Source organism: Schistocerca cancellata, chromosome 1 (genome assembly GCF_023864275.1).
Source record: "Schistocerca cancellata isolate TAMUIC-IGC-003103 chromosome 1, iqSchCanc2.1, whole genome shotgun sequence".
Taxonomy (NCBI): Eukaryota; Metazoa; Arthropoda; class Insecta; order Orthoptera; family Acrididae; genus Schistocerca; species Schistocerca cancellata.
The window spans coordinates 193,248,336-193,271,328 of NC_064626.1; positions in this window are offsets into that span (position 1 = coordinate 193,248,336).

The window sequence follows — 22,993 nt, forward strand, 5'->3', positions numbered from 1 at the left end:
GCAGCATCTGAATGCCCTCTACTGCCTCAGCAACACAACTTGGGGTGCAGATCGTAAAACGCTGCTGCAGCTCTACAAAGCCCTTGTGCTGTCCTGACTGGATTATGGGAGTGTGGCGTATGGCTCAGCATCGCCCTCAGCGTTGCAACTGCTGGACCCCGTTCACCACTGTGGGGTTCGACAGGCGACAGGAGCATTCCGCACCAGTCCTGTTAATAGCCTACTTGCTGAGGCTGGGGCTCCGCTCCACATTTTGCGTCTACAACTCTTAGCCGACTATGCTGCCCATGTTCGTTGTTCACCTCGTGACCCTAACTCCAGTCTCCTTTTCGCCAATGCGGCAGACCATACCCCACACCGGCGGCCTCGATCGGGCCACACCATTGGGATCCGTGTTCGGTCACTCCTTAGTGACCTCGAGTCTTTGCCTCTTCCATCTGCTTCGGGCCACACCATTGGGATCCGTGTTCGGTCACTCCTTAGTGACCTCGAGTCTTTGCCTCTTCCATCTGCTTTTCAGGTCCACCAACATACACCACCTTGGTGTATTCATCGGCTGCAGCTTCGGCTGGACATCTCACAATGGCAAAAGATTCAGTTCCTCCTGCAGTCTTGCGCCGCCAATTTCTTGCTCTCCTCGACGCATCCCGTGACTCGGAGGCTATCTAAACAGATGGCTCGATGGTTGATGACCGTGTGGGGTACGCTTAAGCTCATGCGGACTATGTCGACCAGCGCTCCTGGCCGGCAGGCTGCAGTGTTTACACCGCAGAACTGACAGCCATTTTTCGTGCCCTTGAGCATATTCGTACCCACACTGGAGAGTCCTTTGTCATTTGCAGTGACTCGCTCAGTAGTCTGTAGGCTCTTGACCAGTGCTACCCACGCACTGGTCGTTCGGTGGTGTTCATATGGACCCCGGGACACGTTGGGATAGCGGGAAACGAACACGCCGACAAGTTAGCTAAAGAAGCCACCCGCAAATTGCCGTTGGAGATTGGCCTCCCGGCAACTGAACTCCGATCGGTGTTACGCCGTCGGGTCTTTGGGATGTGGGCAGACGAATGGCGAACTCTGTCTGTACCCAACAAGCTGCGGCAAGTAAAGGAGACAACGACCATGTGGGGTTCCTCCATGCGGGCCTCTCGCAGGGATTCTGTTATTCTCTGTGGGCTCCGCATTGGTCACTCTTATCTGACGCATGGTCATCTGCTGCGTCGAGAGGACGCCCCTCATTGTCGCTGTGGTGCAACCATGACGGTGGCGCATCTGTTGTTGGACTGTCCTCTTTTAACCGCCCTCAGGCGAACTTTTAATCTCCTAAGTGATTTATCATCTCTTTTGGGTGACGACGTCTCTATGGCAGATCGTGTTTTAAGTTTTATTCGAGCAAGTGGCTTTTATAGGTCCCTCTAATTTTATTGCGTCACCCTCTTTTGTGCTGTATCTTTTACGTTGTTTTGTGTTGTAATTCGACTCCACCCTAATCTTTTAGGCTGGAGGTTTTAACGTGTTGCAGAGTGGCTGGCTCATCCAATTATTTTCGTGATCAGCCAGCCACAGTCCTTTGCTGTGCAGTTTTAATTCCTTCTGCCTTTCTTCTCTATGTTGTTTTTGTTGCTGTGCTCCTTTTTCCATGTTTCTTTCTTATTGACCTTTCGGATTTTCTCCCCTGGAATTTTTATCTTGTGCTTCGAATGACTAATGGATGGTATCCCTGTGCTCTGTATGTTTATGAAACAAGGGACCGATGACCTCTGCAGTTTGGTCCCTTTAATCCTCAAACCAACCAGCCACTGATCTGCGATCGGTGTTACGCCGTCGGGTCTTTGGGATATGGGCAGACGAATGGCGCACTCTGTCTGTACCCAACAAGCTGCGGCAAGTAAAGGAGACAACGACCGTGTGGGGTTCCTCCATGCGGGCCTCTCGCAGGGATTCTGTAATTCTCTGTAGGCTCCGCATTGATCACGCTTATCTGACGCATGGTCATCTGCTGCGTCAAGAGGACCCCCATCATTGTCGCTGTGCTGCAACCATGACGGTGGCCATCTGTTGTTGGAATGTCCTCTTTTAACTGCTCTCAGGCGTGCTTTTAATCTCCAGGGTGATTTATCATCTCTTTTAGGTGACAATTTCTCTATGCCAGATCGGGTTTTAAGTTTTATTCGCGCAACCGGCTTTTATAGGTTCGTTTAATTTTATTACATCACCCTCTTTTGAGCTGTATCTTTTACTTAGTTTTGTGCTTTAATTCGACTCCCTCCTATTCTTTTAGGCTAGAGGTTTTAACGTGTTGCAGAGTGGCTGGCTCATCCTATTATTTTCGTGATTAGCCAGCCACGATCCTCTGCTGCACAGTTTTAATTTTTTCTGCCTTTCTTCTCTTTGTTGTTTTTATTGCTGTGCTCCATTTTCCATGTTTCTTTCGTATTGACCTTTGGGATTTTCTTCCCCTGGAATTTTTACCTTGTGCTTCAAATGACTAATGGATGGTTTCACTGTGCTCTGTGTGTTTATGAAACAAGGGACCGATGACCTATGCAGTTTGGTCCCTTTAATTCTCAAACCAACCAACTTGGCTGCCTCATATTCCGCAGCATAAACAGGCGTGTTGGCGGCATCTAAACGCTCTGAGATGCTTGAGCCCCACCCGCTGGGGCGCAGACCGATCTACCCTGTTATGGCTCTACCAGGCGTTAATCCAGTCCCGTCTGGATTATGGGAGCCTGTCTTTTGGCTCAGCATCCCCATCTGTGTTGCAGGTGCTGGACCCAATCCTCTATAGCGTGATCCGCCTTCCCACTGGTGCTTTCCAGACCAGCCCAATGGACAGCGTACTTGTGGAGGCGGGTGTCCCTCCACTGCGATTACGCCGCCAACGTTTGCTGGCTTCTTATGCTGCCCATGTTTTCAGCTTGCCCGGGCATCCAAACTATCGCCTCATGTTCCCGCAATCGGTCGTCCATCTGACTGAACGTCGACCCCGGTCAGGTTGTACGATCGCGGTCCGCATCAAAGATCTTCTCTCTTGGCTTCATGTTTTCACTTTTCCACCACCTTTTCGGGCCACTTTGCGTACACCCCCATGGTGAGTTCCTCGCATTGGCCTTCGGCTCGACTTGGCACAGGGCCGGCTGGCTGCAGCGTTTAGCCGGCCGAAGTGGCCGTGCGGTTAAAGGCGCTGCAGTCTGGAACCGCAAGACCGCTACGGTCGCAGGTTCGAATCCTGCCTCGGGCATGGATGTTTGTGATGTCCTTAGGTTAGTTAGGTTTCACTAGTTCTAAGTTCTAGGGGACTAATGACCTCAGCAGTTGAGTCCCATAGTGCTCAGTGCCAATTGAACCATTTTTTTGCAGCGTTTACACTGCTGAGCTGGTCGCCACCTTTCGAGCCCTAGAGTATATCCGCTCCTGCTCAGGTGAGTCCTTCATTATCTGTAGCGATTCCCTGAGCGGTTTATGAGCTCTCGACCAGTGTTTCCCTCGTTCTCATCTGGTGATGGCTATCCATGAGCCCTCGCACACTCTTGCGCGTTGCGGCCGCTCTGTGGTCCTTGTGTGGACGCCCGGGCATATCGGTATCCCAGGCAATGAAAATGTTGACCGCCTGGCCAAACAGGCCACCAGTGAACCCTCTCTAGACATTGGCCTTCCAGAGACTGATTTGAGGACAGTCTTCCGCCGCAAAGTTATCTCGCTTTGGGACGCTGAATCGCGCGGTCTGGCCACCCCTAACAAACTCCGTGCCGTCAAGGAGACGACGACTGTGTGGAACTCCTCCTTGCGAGTCTCTCGCAAGGGGTCTGTCATCCTCTGCTGCCTGCGTATTGGGCACACGCGAATGACCCACAGCCACTTATTGCGCCATGAGGTCCCTCCTCTTTGTCGCTGCGGCTCGGCTTTGACAGTGGTCCACATTTTGTTGGACTGTCCACTTTTATCTGTGCTCAGGCAGTCGCTCGCACTGCCTGACTCGATCCCTGCCCTTTTAACCGATGACTCTGCTGTGGCTGACTTAGTTTTACGTTTTATTCGGGCAGGGGGTTTTTATTATTTAATTTGAGTGTTTCTGTTTTTTTTATTGTTTTGTGTTGATTCTGGCCTTTGGCCTACGGTTTTAAACTAAGTTTTTAATGTGTTTTCGGTGGTTGGCTTTTCCTTTTTTTTGTTCCTATGGTCGGCCAACCACCGTCACACTCCGTGTGATTTTATTTCGTTTTGTCTATTCCTTGTGTATGTTTCTTTTGTTATGTGTCGTCTGTCTTCTATTTTGTTGAACATTTTTTTATTCTCTGTGCGTATTTTTAGTATTTTTGAAAAAAGGGACCGATGACCTCTGCAGTTTGGTCCCTTTAATCCTTAAACCAACCAACTAACCAATAACGAGTCCTTGTACACATCAAGGTCGTTCTATAAAAACACGTCAGGCTGCGATACCAATAGTGGTTTATCTGGTGGTTTTTCACTTTTCTGTTCTTGGACATTCATTATTTCTATCCTCTTGTCCTGCGATTGTTGAAGCTGTTTTGACCCCAACACTGAAACCATTTTATCAGTTTCTTTGATTAACGACCCATGTGTTACCAATAATTCGCTAACTGTCAAGTCAGGTAAATTTTCTTCAGAAAGATGGTTATCATCTTCGAAATTACTTGGAGAAATGTGTTCTGTTTCTGCTTCTAGTTCTTCTACCGCGCTCATACAACCCATACTACTTTCTATTGACTGTATGACGTCAGCCTTAACGACGTAGATGTCGTAACCTGCGTGGCGGTCAATTGGTCATGTCCGGTCATCATCGGCAAACTCGTCTTGCCCTCTTCAGACATTCCGCCTGTGTTTTCTTTAGGACCAGCGTCGTTGGGGTTGGCTACTTCAGTTATTACAACATTTGGGCAAGCTTGCTTCTTTGGTACAGAGCTTTCAGTTCCTTCGTAACCGCTAATTTCATGCGGGTTAAGGAAGGAGAAATTTTGTTTGCTCTCCCATTAGCACACCTCCCATATAATTCTCGGTAGTTCTTCAGGTCGTCGCATATCCGACCGATCTGACCTAGCCACACCTCCTCGCGTTCCGCGTTGTCCTGCACGATAGTGGAAGTTATATCCAATATCGTTTACTTTAATTCCGCTTGTGAATCACACTGTACTGGAGTCTTTTGCAGCGGAGTGGTTTTAACAGCGTCCGCCTCTTCCTCATCTACATCTACATTTATACTCCGTAAGCCACCAGACGGTGCGTGGCGGAGGGCACTTAACGTGCCACTGTGATTACCTCCCTTTCCTGTTCCAGTGGCGTACTGTTCGCGGGAAGAAAGACTGCCGGAAAGCCTCCGTGCACTCTCGAATCTCTCTAATTTTACATTCGTGATCTCCTCGTTAGGTATAAGTAGGGGGAAGCAATATATTCGATGTCGCAATTGCTGATGTTGCTCCTGCCTGCAACCAATCTGCTGAGAACCACGTACCAATTTAACATGATACTGGCCTCTATCACTTGTACTATTGTTGTTCCCACTATGACTGTTTTCGTTATAGTGGTGTGAGTTATTCGTTCCGTGGTAGTGGTTACCATTATTGCCATGGTTACTGTTATTACAGTTTTTGCTGTTGTGGTAATTGTTGCTATTAACAAAACTCTTAAAATTTCCGCTGTAATTCAGCCACTTTGCCTCATCTTCCCCCTTTCTTAAGAATGCAGTAATTGTTCTGTAACTACTCCCTATTCAGCTCTTCGAGTCATCTGTAAGCTTCTTTCACAATTCCCAGAAAATCTCCGATTCAGTTCGTCGATTACGCAAATATGCTAATTTGAGGATGCAGTTTTAACAAAATTTTTTCATCGAGCCGCGAGAGTTCATGTCGTAGAGGTTTGACACTACGAAATCGCACCATTCACTCTCCTGCATCTGCCCTGACCAACATACTTCCAAGAACGCATTCTGAAATTCTTGAAAGCACAAGTTTCCAGTTTCAAGTTTTCAGCACCATCGCTTAGCCTTGCCCGCTAGCACGTCGGTTACACTGTTAAATTTTTTCTTATCCATCCACGATTCAGGAAATACCTTTTACAATTTTCAATGAAGTCGGCAGCGTGCAATCCATCCTGTTTTTTGATGGGATATAATGCTCCCCTTCCCTAAGATATGTGTTATGTGCATGGCATGACACATAGTGCTGATTTTCTTGTTCGACTACTTTTGTAACTACTTGCCAAGTGGTCGTCGAAAACATTTCCACTTCCCTTTTCTTCCCATCACACTTCAGCTGTTACTTCGCTGTAGTGTCCATGTCTGATACGAAAAGTTAGCAAATTCGTAGCCTCTTCCCTATCGTCTTTTCGCGCTAATTCTACCTTTTCAGTTACTTTATTTTGAATAACTGGATCAACAGTGTGTTTCAGTTTCCGTTCAGTTCTCAGTACCTCCATCTCGAAATGCCTATTTATGCTTCCTATTTTTAACTGTACCTTTGTCATATCTTGCTACAGGTTACTGATTTCGTTATTCATGATAATTATATCTTTCTTGATTTCACCTACTTTCCTGTTAACAACTCCAATTCTACTGTTCACAATCTTGATTGCTTTGGATTGCACATTACTTAATTCGGATTGAGTTTTATTGATTCTGATTGAGGTTTCATTGATTCGGACTGAGCAACAATTTTAGCAGTAACTGATTTGGACAGAGCTTTAATTGTACTGATCATTATGTTCAACAAATGGTTTATATTTCCAGCTATTTTTTCCAACTCTGGTTGTTTCTTAATGATTTTGTCGTATTCACCATCATTGGATTCAGTTTTGATATTTATTCCGACTTCTGTAGCATCTGTCAAGGTCAGGAATTCCATTTTCCTCTGTTCAGGTCTTTCAGCAGTAACGTTTGTCATGCTAGTCACCGGTTTCTCGTCAATGGGTTCTGCTGCCAGTGTTCCCCTTTACTCTACCGATTGTTTCCCAGTATTACAACCAAATTATTAGTTTCATTAGTGTCCATCATGTTGCCTGTTTTACTGATTAGTGCAATTTAGATATTTTGTGACTTACTTCCAGTATTTATTACTGCTGTGCATGAGCAACTTTATTCGTAACGGAAGGATTTTATTCGCTACTAATCTGCTCAGTGCAAAATTCGTGCCAAGAACATAACCAAATTGATACGGTCCTGTCACTAGCATAGCTATGGGTAGCACACCCTTCCGAATTGGCCTACTGGGCTGCGATGTAACTGACCATGATTGGATATGTATAATGAAAATATATACTGGGTAAGACAGTCGTTACCGAAAGAAAATGACACTGACTAGTTGGAGGAAAGTGTACAACTGACCCATTAAAGGAAGAATCTATTCTAAACATAAGCTAAATACTAATGATAATTTTCAAATGGGAAGAATATACTGAGATTACTCACTTACCACACAGGGGGGAAAAGAGTACCACGTAATATTTAATACAAAAAATATCGATAATACAAAGAAAACACTGCTTAAATAGGAGGGGGACAAGCAAACTGAACCAGCCTGCTACAGCAAAGAATTTCTAGAATCTTAAGAAAGGTAACGGCAAAGAAAGATCCTAGACTGGAGCGAAAACATCCAACAAACTCCTCCACACTCTTCTATGACTCTAGCTGCTCTCCTTCCTCTCTGCTCGCAACGGGACAGAGACTCTCCATATGTAAAGATAAGCAATGGCAAAGGTACTGCCATTTCTTTGTTGCTATCCATACACTAAATAAAGTTCCATTATCTACTACACAGCAATTTACAATATTTTCATTGCAGTGACAATTATATACAGTCCGAAATAAATACTCTATTATATCGATTACATGTTAAATACAATTTCTATAATAAAGCCTACAGAATCAAAAGTACAGTACAAGTTATCATTGTATATTAAACGGCGAAAAATTTGGATCACGCACAAGGTATTTTATCTGCATTTTCGGTGTTACAAGATCATTTTCTGAAAATAAGTTAATAATTCATTCAAAAATATCATTAACAATCTCTTCTTTTGCTTTCTCCGTAATAAAATTTGTTATAACACTGGTAATGTCTTAAGAAGTACCAATTCTGTTTGATGACTGTCAAGTGGAAGGTGATTCACATATATAAGATGTAGGAATCACCCAAAACTGAAGATAAGGGGACTCATTTCGTGATCTCTCTCCAGTAGATTAGATTTTCTCTCCTTCCAAGAATTGTTGTTTTCTGTTTGTTAAGTATGATTCAAAACAGTTATTGGTAAAACCATTACTTCCGTAAAATTCAACTAATGTACACAATTAAACACATTTGGAAGTTCACTGAAGATACCGACTGAGGTTACTTTACTATTTAAGGCCTTTAATATTTTCTGAATGAGTTTATAAACAGTATTCCCTACTTGAATCCAAACTGTAATGTACTGCTACTAGTTTAATGAGAAGAATGTCTTGAGTACACTAATTCTTCAAATATTTTTCGAATAGACGTCAGTAAGGAAATTGTCCAGTTATTATTTAAGGCCTGTTGTTAAGAGGTTCAGCATTTGCATATTTTAATCTTTCTGCAAAATTTCCTGCATCAATGTTAGATTACATGCTTCACCAAGGACATTACTTATCCAGTTGAACCATTTTTCGTTAAAAATCTTATCGACACCATATGAGATTTAAATTTTCTTGGGGTTTTTGGTGTTCTGTTCTTTTCCGTGAAGGATGTTGATGTTATTTCTAGTTGCTTATAGTTTTGAGGAATGGCATTTTTAATACATTCTCTAGCTTCTTCAAATGAAACATTTACCCCTATTTTAGTTGCTACATGTAGAAAGTGATGTCTTGTAGTATAATTTTTATGGTGTCTTGTACACTGACTTGTTCCTTGTCTCCCGTTTCACAATATCCCATATAGTTTTGATCTAATTATCTGTACTATTAATTTCTGTCAGGATGTGCATATTTCTGGACATGAGAAAAAGGAATGAGAATAATGAGGGAGAAAAGAAGGCATGCATTGCTTGCATAATGAAGTCTACTGGTATCAAACATTGCAAAGGTGGCCTTAATGTGAGGAAGAATTTATGAGAATGTACGTTTGGGTCACACATTTAATGGAGTTACGTGATGGAAACCGAAAGAAACACTCAATGCATCCGAGATGTGGTGCTACAAAAGAGTGTTCAAAATTCGGTACACTGGTAAGTTAAGGTAACAGAAGGCTCTGCACAGAATCTCCAAGGAGAGGCAAATGTGGGGAACCTTTACAAAATTAAGAGATAGGATGATGGGTCATGTGTTAAGAATGAAAGAATAACTTTTATGTTACTTGACGCAGCCACACAGAGTGTCCACTATGGGAATACAGAAATTGGAATGTATGCAGCAATTATTTGAGGACATTGATTGCAGGCACTTCTCAGAGACAAACTTTTGCCACCAGAGAGGAAATTTTGGCTCACTGCAATAAAACCATGGAGAAGACTGATTACCAAAAACAAAAATGCATAGGTGTCTATTTAGTGACTTGTTGCCTTCCAGTAACTATCTACGCTTACTTCAGTGACTACAATATGTATGTGATATAAACCTGCCAGGAAAAGAAACTTATCTTTACAGAAAGTATTTATATTTTTATTTCTGATTCTGTTCATCTTTGCAATACAAGTCTGCCACACAAGTTGTACTGGAGTACTGTTTTACTTTTTGTTTTCTGCTACTGGTTAATGATACAGGCTACCCCAAATTCCTGCAAAAAAAAAAAAGAAAAACCACCAGAACCTCTTCCTATATCTACAGGGTGGTCCAAAATTTCCGTTACAAACTACTTGTGCTTGTAGAGGGAAGTGAGTACATAACATTTTGAGTATGAATACTTGTCCGGAAACCTACCGTTTTAATTCCGCGACGGTTTCAGTTAAGATGTTTAACTTATCCACTTCTGCTTAAAGAACTGAACTAGGACCATGCGAGGTGGCGCAGTGGTTAGCACACTGGACTCACATTCAGGACGACGGTTCAATCCCGTGTCTGGTTATCCTAATTTAGGTTTTACGTGATTACCCTAAATCGCTCCAGGCAAATGCCGGGATAGTTCCTTCGAAAGTCCGCGACCGACTTCCTTTTCTAATTCGATGAGACCGATGACCTCCCTGTCTGGTCTCCCCCCGCCCCCACCTTCAAAAACAATCCAACCAATTGAACTAGGCATAACGCAGTACCGTTATTAGGTAAAAATTCGAAAATAAACACAAGGAAATATCCATTTATGGTTAAGAACATTTGTTTGTATTAACACTTAAACATTACGTATTTACATTATTCTGACACAAAAAAGAATCCAGCATACCTCACCTACAGAACAATACTGATGCATTGCAACAGCACCTGGATTTAAAGACCATGAATGTTGTTACACGTTACACACACTGCACCTGCGAAGTATGTTCTGGTACACACTTCCCCTCTCACGTGGCGTCTCTTCAGTTTCTAGTGCAGCGGCCAGGACTCGTGTCAGCAGAACTTCCTCTGTCTCTACAGGAGACTCATAAATTAAACTTCGCAAGGCAGACGGTAGGTGACGTCATGTGGCCGCCTCACGTAATACACGTCATCCAGTGTACTACATCGCACGCCAGGACAAGCAACTCTGCGAGTTTTATCTTGTTCTCAGCAGAGGTGGATGCGTTACACGTCTGAATTGAAACCGTCGTAGAACGATTCCTGTTCTAAATATTATGTACTCACTCACCTCTACAAGTCCTGGAAGTTTGTAACGGGAATTTCCGTACACCCTCTGTAGGCCATTCCTTTCTCCATGTTATTTTATAGGGGGTAGTCTAATCAAAACGTGGCTGATGAAGGAAAATAAACCGTTTATTATTTCAAAGTTATCACTGCAACTGTTGATACATTCATCCCACTGTCATACCAGACCCTCAGGGCCTTCGTGGAAAAATGTCGACAATTGCCTACGGAAACATGATCGTCCCAATCGTGACCCTCTTCGTCTGAAGGAAATAAAAGCCACATATGTGTTTCTTCGAGGCTCCAAAAATTTGCGAAACGCACGGGGAGAGATCGAGGCTTTCTAAGATGGTACAGAAGAGTAGATGTATCGATATGAGGGTAACGGACCCTCGTCTGTCAACGACCAAGTGAAAAGTTATAACCAATATATCTGCTTCCCATATCTTGGGGGGAAGTAGTATGGACGAAACGAAAACAATTGTCAAGTATATATGGGCTCTAAAATGTTTACTTTAACAGCTATGAGCACCTGTTCAGTAGAAAAGATGTGTTTCACAAACTCGATGATGCACACGTGATCATAGCTCTTAAGGTGTGCACTTCAGAGCTCATGTTTACTGGACATTTTTTTCTCGATTTGGACCATGCTACAGCCGCTCAAAGTATTGAAACCAAAGAGCTTGCAGTAGAAGAGATTCACTGTCAGAGATATCACAACGATTTACACATGACACTTTCGGCTCAGATTGATACATTTACCCTTCTCCATCATCCCTGAAAGTTTGTAACATCATCACGGAAATACTCTGTATAGAAGGATCACATACAGCTATCAACAGACAACACGTGTACGGAGATTACTAAGTACAAATTTTCTGTATTTGCTCCTTGACTGCACTCTGTAATAATACTTGCTTTTTAAAAACTTTTCAGTGTTTACTTCTGTAGTTTTCAGCCTGCAGTACTTGTCCATGACCATATTGTATTAATGAGTTTCAATGTTATGTAATACAATGTTTTTTTTTTTTTCAAACAAACCAAGTCTGTCACAAGAAGACATGTAGTCTGATCGTTGTTTCATACAGCCCCTGCGGGTTTTGGGGTAAGAATGCCAGCGCCATTTACTCCCCATGTATGCCAAGGAGTAGATGCCCATCTCCCTGGGGCATCAGCACTCCCGGAAATGGCCTGGTGGCTCTTGCTGTGGCTGGGTAGCGCCCATGGGGAGGGCCCTTGGTCGGAGTAGGTGGCATCAGGGCGGATGTCCCGCAATGAAGCGTGGTACATCATCTCTTGCTGGTGGCCAGCCACCAGCAGTCTCTAAGCGTTTATGACCCCAAATCGTTCCCATCCCTGGCCACACCATGGGAGGAACGAAAGGCAATGAATGACAGAGACATGTATTCGCCCAGGTATCTCGTTTGTACCAGAGCTGATGGGGAATCCTTTGTATCCGTGAAGCCTCAGTTCTTTGTAGAGCATTTGGAGGACAAGTTTGGGGAGGTGGAGGGCTTGTCTAAAAAGCGCACTGGGTCAGTTTTGATAATAACAGCATCCTCCGCCCAGTCACGCAGATTGCTTTCTTGTGACAAGTTGGGGGCTGTTAACGTTACCATCACACCACATAAGAATTTAAATATGGTCCAGGGTGTTATTTTCCATAGGAACCCACTATTGCTGTCTGATGACGAGCTGCGCGCCAATTTAGAGCGTAGAGGTGTTCATTTCGTCCGGCACGTTCATCAGGGTCCAAGGGACAATCAGGTTGCTACCGGTGCCTTCATCTTGGCCTTTGAGGGTGATACATTACCGGAGTAGGTCAAGGTGATTGTCTACCATTGTGACGTCAATCCCTATATCCCTCCCCCGATGGGAATCTTTAAGTGCTGGCAGTTCGGCCATATGTCTTCCCGCTGTACTTCCAGCCTCACATGTCGAGTTGCGGACGCCCATCTCATCCCCATACTCCATGTGCTCCGCCTCCCATCTGTGTCAACTGTGGAGAGCCTCATTCACCTTGCTCGCCAGACTGCAGGATCTTACAGAAAGAACGCAAAATCATGGAATATAAGACCCTGGACCGACTGACTTACACTGAGGCTAAGCGGAAGTTTGAATGGCTGCATCCCGTGCGCATGATGTCATGTTATGCCTCCACTGTCACTCCTGCTCCAGCTCCTTTAGCTGCACCACAGTCAGTCAGCTCTCAGCGTCAGAGGACCTCACCTGCCCCCTTGACGATGGGGGCCCCTTCTCTTGCTGTTCGCCCCAGAGGCTCAGAATTCATTTGCTGAGTACGGGCTTGGCGACCCCGGGGTCCTGAGCTGGGGACTGGTCGGCGCCGCCAGTTTCCTGTCCTCATAACCCCCGGACATGCTTCAGCGACCACTGTATGGCACGGCGATGGAAATTTGTGTGCTGCGGGGAATGGTAATCTTGGCTTGACCGCCTGGATTGCGAGGAAGGACAACCTCAATAAAAACCCCTCAGTCTTCCGGTGTGCTCCGCGCCTATGAGATGCATGGCTGTTGGAGTGGAACAGTCGCAAGCGGGCAACCTCTGGGGCACCTGCCGCACCCCAAATGTATAAGGCTTACTCAGGCACGCGGGGCTCTGTCTGAGCGGACCTTTAGTTCCCTAGCTGCTCATGGGACCGCAATGGACCCTTCGTGCTGCGAGTCCTCCAGCGGCTGGTGTTGATCGAGATTTATCAGACTGTCGTAACAGAGCACATGCTGAAAATCAGAATGTGTTTTTGATTATTACACGGAATGAGGGTAGCTTTGAGAGGGTTTCTCCCTTTTACATCCACAAGGGTCTTGAGGGAATTGCAGGAACACTTAAATCTGTGAAGCGACTGCGCAATGGGACTCTGTTAGTTGAGACATCTAGTTCCCGTCAAGTCACTTCTCTTCGGAAAGCAACCTGTCTCGGTGAGTACGCTATCGAGACCGAGCTCCACTCCACTCTGAACTATAGTAAGGGTGTTGTGACATGTAGGGACTTGGTAGATATCCCCATTGATGAGTTAAAATCTGAATGGGCTGATGACGGTATTGTTGATGTGCAGCATATTATGAAACGAGTCGATGGGGACCTAGTCCAATCCGATTCGTTTATTCTCACTTTCAGTTGCCCGAGACTCCCAGAGAATGACAAAGCGGGGTTCTTACGTTTGCCAGTAAGGCCATATTTTCCCAACCCAATGCGCTGTTTTAAATGTCAGCGCTTTGGGCATACTACGTTGGGGTGCAATGGGATTGCCACTTGTGGTAAATGTGGTCAGCCTGCCCATGAAGGAGCCGATTGTTCATCGCCTGTGAAGTGCGTGAATTGCTCTGGGAGTCACCCTGTCTGGAGCCGGGTCTGCCCCATCTATCTCGAAGAACGGAAGATACAGGAGATTAAAACATCTAAGCGCATCCCCTATGGTGAGGCCAAGAAGCTCTTTAAGGCCCTGCAACCTCCTGTGTTTACATCATCTTTCGCTTCTGCTCTGAAGAAACCGGTACAAATGGCCACTGTTGCTACACAAATGGAGGTTGCTAGTGTTAGCACTAATACCTGCGTTTGCCAGTGCACTTGTGCTGCTGCAGTTGTTTTGCAACCTGCAGCTCTCCCTGCAACGTCGGACAAGGCTGTGGTTGCTGACATTGGGGTACTTCCTGCCACTCCCCCTATGGCGCCTTCTGCCCAGGCGAGTAAAGCTCCACCTGTTGACAAGGCTCTGCATTCTAAGCCCTCCAAGACAAAGACGCCGAAGGTGAAGGTTTTGCCACCTAAGGAGACTAGTCAGGGTCGGTCCGATGACGAGGCCATCGTACTGTCTGACGTCTCCCGTGGGTCGTCATCGGAGCTGATGGACATTGATGTCGACCGGGGGCGATCTTCTCGCCCCAGGGATAAATCTACGGCGGGTACGGGCTCTCCTCCGAAGCACAGAGGAAGGGTGAAAGTTCAGCCACCCTAATCACTGGCTCCCATATTACAGTGGAACCTGAATGGGTTCAGGACGCATGTGGCCGAATTACAACTCCTTGTACGAGAGTGCCCTTTGTGCTTATAACTCCAAGAGACACATTTTCGGGCCACTGATGCTCCTTCTTTACGGGGCTATACTGTATATCGGAAAGATGATCTGACGGGGCAAAGGGCAAAGGGTGGTGTTGCGGTTTTTGTCCGTGACATGCACCCCTCATCTGCGCTCCCTCTCGTTACAGACTTGCAAGCAGTTGCAGTTGACCTTCTTGTGGGTCGGAGGCTCACAGTCTGTTCAGTCTACTTACCACCTCAGGATGTGATAGACTCTGAGGCTCTCACAGACCTTATTAGCCAACTCCCCCGCCCATTTCTTCTGCTGGGGTACTTCAATGCTCATATTGTCTTATGGGGCTCTTCGACTACTTGCCCCAGGGGTCGCATTCTGGGAAACCTCATGATGTCTGAAGAACTGTGCATCCTCAACTCTGGTGCTCCCACTCATTTCTGTACTGCTTCTGGGTCGTCATCGGCTATTGACCTTTCCTTTTGCTCTCCAGCACTCGCGGATTCTGCTCTGTTGGAGGTTGTTGCTGACCTCCATTCTAGTGACCATTTCCCCCTTTGGATTCGCCTCCTGGATGAGGCTGTGGCATTATCAGTGCCGCCTCGGTGGCACCTCTGCAGAGCTGACTGGACGCTTTTCAGCCACCCGGCTGTTTTGGAACACCGTGTCAGCGTCCACGAATGGGTAGACCATGTTACAGCCGTGATCTCCCATGCTGCTGAATTGTCCATTCCACGGTCATCCGGTAATCCCAAGAGGCGTCCTGTGCCCTGGTGGACCATTGAGTGCCGCTCCGCCATCCGAGCCCACCGTGCAGCTCTGCGCTGCTTCAAGTGCCGTCCCTCCACTGACAATCTTGCGGCCTTTCGGGTGGCAAGGGCCAAAGCGCGGCGAGTGATTAAAGAGAGCAAACGACGGTCATGGCAATTGTTCTTGAACTACATCTCCCACTACACTAATACTACGAAAGTATGGGAAGCCATCAGGAGGATTTCTGGGACACGCAGCCAACTACCTGTCACGGCATTGCTGCATCGTGGATGTCTCCTCACGGCGCCGAGAGACATTGCCCAGACACTGGCCATGGATTTTGCGGAATCTACCGCCACTATTAACTGTGATCCAGATTTCTGCCGCTACCGAACTGCCATCGAGAGGGGTCACTTGGACTTCCGGTCTCCATATTCTGAACCCTACAACTGCCCCTTCACAATGTGGGAACTGGATTCGGCGCTGTCTGTGGCTCATGATACTGCGCCTGGTCATGATCAAATCCGGTACAGCATGCTGCAGCACTTGTTGCTGCCATCCAAGGAAGTTCTCCTGAGTTGTTTTAATATGATATGGTTATCCGGCACATACCCTGACTCGTGGAGGGAGGCGGTTTTGATTCCTCTCCTCAAACGGGGGAAGTACCGGACGCATCCCAGCAGTTATCGAAGTATTGCTTTGACGAGCTGTGTCGGGAAGACGTTGGAACGCATGGTCAACCGTCGCCTGGTTTGGCTGCTCGAGACCAGGCAGCTCCTTAGCCCCTCTCAGTGTGGCTTTCGGCGATGTCGTTCCACTATCGACAACATGACCCTGCTTGAGGCGGCCATCCAGCAGGCCTTCCTACGTAACCAGCATTGTCTAGGTGTGTTATTTGACATTCATAAGGTGTATGACACTACTTGGCGCCGCCATATCCTCAATCAACTCCATGAGTGGGGCTTTCGTGGCCGTCTCCCCATCTTCATTCGGTCCTTTCTTTCCCACCGCCTCTTTCGTTATAGGGTTGGTAATGTGCTATCTGATTTGTATGTGCAGGAGAATGATGTCCCTCAGGGAAGCGTTTTAAGTGTCACCCTCTTTGCCGTCGCCATTAACAGTATCACGTCCACTATCCGGAGTCCTGTCCAATGCCCCTTGCTTGTGGACGATTTTGCTGTTTTCTGTTCTTCCTCCAATCTTGTCACTGCTAGTCGGCAGTTGCAGCTTACGATACAGCGATTAGAGGCATGGACTGCGAAGACGGGTTTTACCTTTTCTGCAGACAAATGTGTGTGTGTTCATTTTAATCGTTCTCGACGTCTTTTTACCTCCCCTGAATTGCGTCTGAGGGACCCCATTCTTCCTTTTAGCGACACTGTGCGGTTCCTGGGCCTCACTTTTGATTCCAAGTTGCCGTGGTTGTCTCACCTTAAAGACCTCAAGGTGCAGGCCCTGAAGGCACTGAATATTTTGAAGTGCCTGAGCCATCGGTCCTGGGGAGCAGATCGGGCGCGTCTGCTGCAGTTCTATAGGGCTTTCGTCCGATCGCGTCTTGACTATGGTTGCACCGTGTATGGGTCAGCAAGGGCTTCGTATCTGAAGATTCTTGATGCAGTACACCATGAGGGTATCAGGCTGGCCACTGGTGCCTTCCGTAACAGTCCCATCCCCAGCCTGTGTGCTGAGGCAGGGGAACCGCCACTCGCCATCCGGCGGAAACTCCTCATGGTGCGACGAGTGTGTCAATTCCTTGCCTGTCCTACCTCCCCTGCGTACCCTACCGTTGCCCGACCGCCTATGGAACGTCTCTTTTCCAGTCGTCCCAGGGCAACGAGACCGTTTGGGATTCGTGCCAAGCATTTGCTTGAGTCCCTTGGTGTGGAGCGTGTGGCCCCCCAACGACAAGGTTTTACTCGCCTGCCTCCCTGGTTGCTCCAGAGGTCCAGCGTCCTTTTAGACTTGTCGAAGTACCGGAGGAGTTGCACTCCTGCATTTGTTTTTATCTCCTTATTTTCTGATATTTTAAACCGGCATCCCGACCATGTACCAGTATTTACGGATAGCTCTAAACAGGGGGACTCTGTTGGTTGTGTTGTTGTTTTCCCTGTTTTTTCGTCAAGTTACGGCTTCCTGCAGCGTTTACCATCTTTGATGCCGAATTGTTTGCGATCTTGCGGGCATTGGAGCATATGAGGTGTGTTCCCAGTCCTAAGTTCCTCATTTGTTCTGACTCCCTGAGTGCCCTTCAGACCATGCACCACTTGTACCCAGCGGATACGGTCGTCCAGAACATCCATGATGCCCCCCTCCACCTGCAACGGCAGGGGAAGGAATTGTCCTTCTGCTGGGTGCCGGGGCACGTGGGTATTAGGGGAAACGAACTGGCGGATGTGGCTGCCAAAGATGCATGTTCCCTCCCTCACGTTGTTGAATGTGCCGTCCCCCTCCATGCTGTTACCTCCCTCCTGCGTTTTCGCGTTATGCGTCAGTGGGAAGAGGAGTGGCTGGCAGTCGGTGACAATAAGCTGCGTCTGGTCAAGGCTACCACGCGGCCATGGTGTACGTCCTACCAGTCATGCAGGCGGGATGAGGTTCTCCTCACTCGCCTCCGCATCGGGCACAGTCCCTTAACGCATGGTTTTTTACTCCGGCGGGAGGACCCCCCAATCTGCAGTTCTTGTGGCGTCCAGATTACTGTCCGCCACATTTTACTTGAATGTCTTTTATTCTCTGCCCAGAGGGCGGTGGTTTCTTTGCCACCGGATTTGCCCTGTATTTTACAAGATGATGCAACGACTGTAGTTAAGGTCTTACGGTTTTGTGTCCTGTCCAATTAGTTGCCTCGGATTTTAGGGAGAGGATTATAATGTGCTGCTGGGTGACTGGCTCACCCAGGTTTTAGGTAAGAGGTCAGCCAGTCACGATTACCTCCTTGTTTCCCTTCGGTTTCTGTTATCTTTTCCTTGTGTTTCCTTTCCATTTTAGTGTGTTCCTTCTCCTCTTGTTTTGCCTCTGTATGTGAGGATTTTGAACTGCGTCAGGTCTGTGTGTTTTAGCCATTCTCCTTGTTCGCTGTTTGTCTTAGTCCCTTCAGTGCATGTGTTCCTGTTTTTATGCGTTTGGGCGCTGATGACGACGCTGTTTAGCGCCCGTAAACCTCAAACACACACACACACACACACACACACACACACACATCCCCACCTCTCAGCCGGAGAGGCACCAGCCCACTCCGGCTGCTCAGCCGGAGAGGCATGAGCCTCTTCCGGCTCCTCAGCTGGAGAGGCAACAGCCTCCTCCGGCTGCACAGCCGGAGAGGCAACAGCCTCCTCAGGCCTCCCTCGTTCGGAAGGGGTCCCTTGGGGGAGTCCCTTCCAAGGATTTTACCAGTGTCTCGCTAGACGCTAGCCAATGGCTTAGGAAGCCACCGGCTGCTGGTCGAAGGGTTCACGCTCTTCCTCTGTTCCTGACAATGCATCAGGAAAGCCCTCCCAGCATGCGAAACCTCCTCCCAAAGACAAGAGCTTCCTGTCAGCTCAGCCTCTGAGGATGAGGTCGAGGTCTTTGCAACCCCAGATGACCTCGATCTCGCCGTCTCAGAAACGATGGCAGTTGCGACGTCAGGCACTCTGTCGGTGGCAGCATATGACTCTGTGAAGTAATATGCTTTTTCAGTACCTTCATGCCCTTACAGGACCCGCTTTGTACGATCCTCCAGTGGAATTGTGGCGGTTATTTTAGCCATCTCCCTGAGCTACGATAGCTTCTAAGCCTGACACCTGCTTTCTGCATTGCCCTCCAGGAAACCTGGTTCCCGGCAATGCGGACCCCTGTCCTTTGTGGATACAGGGGTTATTACTGCAACCGTAGCACTTACTATTGTGTGTCAGGTGGAGCCTGTGTGTATGTCCTTACCTTTCTATATAGTGCTCCTGTGCCCCTTCAAACTTCATTGGAAGCTGTGGCTGTACACGTAAAGACTACCCAGGACATAACCGTCTGCAGTGTTTATCTCCCACCATGTGGTACAGTCTCCCTGACCGAATTGGCTGCACTTGTCGCACAACTCCCCACGCCTTTTCTTCTCCTGGGGGTTTTAACGCCCACAATCCCCTGTGGGGTGGAACGAAGGTTACTGGCCGAGGCAGAGAGGTCGACAATCTCATCTCCCAACTCGACTTCCCCCCCCCCCTACGGGTTCGGGGGTAAGAATAGGCCCGCAGTATTTCTGCCTGTCGTAAGAGGCGACTAAAAGGAGTCTCAGATGTTTCGGCTTTATGTGATGGTCACCTCACGGGTTTGACCTCCATCTTTCTAAATTATTCCGAAGAGCGAGCCAATTGGGGAAGGGCGCCTTACATGGTGCACTGTATCCGTCATGCATTGAGACCTCTAGCCGGCTTTTTCGTCGTTGCAGTGGTGTCCCGCTCGTTTTCCATCTCTTGGGCGAGGATACGTCCGTGGGTGCGATTACCACACTGCACTCTGCAGTGTTGCTTTCACCTGCGACGACGACCTTGGACATTTTTGCACCTAAGATCCAGCACGGTAGCCAGTCCGTTGTGGTGGGGCCGCCATGTAGCCTGTTGGTTGTAGCCCCATGACAACACAGGGATCGCTCTACTGATGCCTGCGCCGTTAACTCCCCACGTATGCCAAGGAGTAGATGCCCATCTCCCTGCAGCATCAGGACTCCCGGCAATGGCCATCCTGCCAAGTGGCCTTTGCTGTGGCTGCGTGGCGCCCGTGGGAAGGGCCCTTGGTCGAAGTAGGTGGATCAGGGTGGGTGACACGCAATGAAGCGTGGCACATCTTCTCTTGCTGGTGGCCAGCCACCAGCAGTCTCTAAGCGTTCGAGGGCACATTTTAAAGGTAACGTTTGTGACCCCAAATCGTTCCCCTCCCTCGCCACACCATGGGAGGAACGAAAGGCATTGGATGACAGTGAGACATATTCGCCCAGATATCTTGTCTGTACCAGAGCTGATGGGGAATCTTTTATATCCGTGAAGCCTCAGTTCTTTTTAGAGCATTTAGAGGACAAGTATGGGGAGGTGGAGGGCTTGTCCAAGATGCGGTCCGGATCGGTGTTGGTAAAAACGGCATCCTCCGCCCAGTCGCGGGCCTTGCTCGCTTGTACTAAGTTGGGGGATGTCTCCGTCACTATCACGCCCCATAAGAGTCTGAATATGGTCCAGGACATTATCTTCCACAGGGATCTCCTTTTACAGTCCGATGACGAGCTGCGCGCCTACTCGGAGCGCCGAGGTGTCCATTTCGTCCAGCGAGTCCACCGGGGTCCGAGGGATCGTCAAGTTGCCACCGGTGCCTTCATCTTGGCCTTCGAGGGTGACACGTTACCTGAGAAGGTCAAGGTGATGGTGTACCGTTGTGATGTCAAGCCATATATCCCTCCCCCGATGTGGTGCTTCAAGTGTTGGAAGTTTGGCCATATGTCTTCACGCTGTGCCTCTGACCTCGTCTGTCGCGATTCCGGTCGACCATCCCATCCTGATCATCCCTGTGCCCCGCCTCCAATCTGTGTGAACTGTGGTGCGCACCATCAGCCTTGCTCGCCAGACTGTCCGATTCTGCAGAAGGAACGGAAGATCATGGAAATCAAGACTCTCGACCGCCTGACGTACACTGAGGCGAAGCGGAAATATGATCTGCTTCATCCAGTGCGCATGACAGCTTCTTATGCCGCAACTGTCACTCCTGCTACAGTTCCATCCGCTCCAGTCAGCTCTCAGAGTCGAAGTCCCACACCTGCCCCCTTGATGGTTTGGGGCACTAAATCCCACTGTTGCTCCTGCTCCATCTACTTCAGGAGCAACACCCCCCCCCCCCCCCAACCATCGGGGACATCAGTTCCCCCTTCCCAGCCAGAGAAGCGTAAGACTTCTTCGGCTACTCTCGTAAGGAAGGGGTCCCTTGGGGACCTCCCTTCTCAAGTTCAGACTGGTACCAAGGCCGACAGCCGCAAGTGGCTTAAACAACCACCGGTCCCTGATCGTCGGGACACACGGTCGTCGTCTGTCACTGAGACTGACCCAGTGCCGCCCTCCCAGCCTGAACCACCAACGGCACAGCGCGAGAAGCAGAAGGAGAAGAAACTCCCCAAGGCTACCGACGTTGCGGTGGCACCCATTCCACCGCTTCCTACAAGCTCTTTGTCTGAGGATGAGGTGGAGATCCTGGCGTCCGCTGAGGACATGGATCTCGCCAGTCCCTCAGACGCAATAGATGGCTATTGTCCAGGTGGTGACTCAGTAGCAGCAGGGGCCCAGGAGGCGTAATCTGCCTCCCCAGTCCCTTCACGCCTTTCCCATCCATGGCCAATACCATTCTCCAGTGGAACTGCAGCGGTTTCCTCCACCATCTAGCTGAGCTCCGCCAACTTACCAGCCTTCATCCTTTCCTTTGCATTGCTCTGCAGGAAACTTGGTTTCCAGCAATGCGAAACCCCGCCCTCCGTGGCTATCGGGGTTATTTTAAGAACCGGGCAGCTTATGAAAGGGTGGCGTCTGTATCTATGTCCTTAACTCTCTTCACAGCGAGTTTGTACCTCTACAAATAGCTTTAGAGGCTGTCGCTGTTCGGGTGTGGACGCCACAGGCTATTACCGTCTGCAGTATTTACCTTCCACTGGATGGTGCTGTCGCGTAGCATGTACTGGCTGCTCTGATAGCCCAACTGCCGCCACCTTTCTTGTTGCTGGGCGATTTCAATGCTCACAACCCTCTATGGGGTGGGACTGTCTCCGATGACCGTGGTCGTGCCGTGGAGCATTTGTTGGCTCAGATCGACCTTAGCCTCTTGAACACTGGTGCTCCCACGCATTTCAGTGTGGCCCATGGCTCGTTCTCGGCCATCGATCTCTCTCTTTGCACCCCAGGACTTGTCCCATCCCTCCACTGGAGAGTGCATCCTGTCCTGTGTGGTAGTGACCATTTTCCCATCTATTTGTCACTGCCCCAGTGTCATTCTTCTGGGCGCCTGCCCCGCTGGGCTCTCCACAGGGCTGAGTGGCCGAGTTTTACTTCCGCGGCAACCGTTGAGTCTCCCCCACAGGGTGACATTGACGAGGTGGTCCGTGTCTTAACCACATCAATCATTTCGGCGGCCGAGGCTGCCATCCCCCGCTCTTCTGGACTCCCTTGGAGGAAGGCTGTACCTTGGTGGTCGCCGGAGATTGCTGAGGCTATTCGCGACCGTAGGCGGGCCCTCCAGCGTCATAGGCGGCACCCGTCTCTCGAGACCGTCATCGCCTTTAAGAGGCTTCGTGCCTTCGCCCGTCGTCTTCTTACACGGCGTAAGCAGGAATGCAGGGAGCGGTATGTCTCATCCTTGGGCTCCCGTGTCTCCCCCTCGCTCGTGTGGTCCCGGATACGGCGGATTTATGGACACCAGACCCCTATGGGTGTCCCTGGGATCTCCTTGGTCGGCGCTGT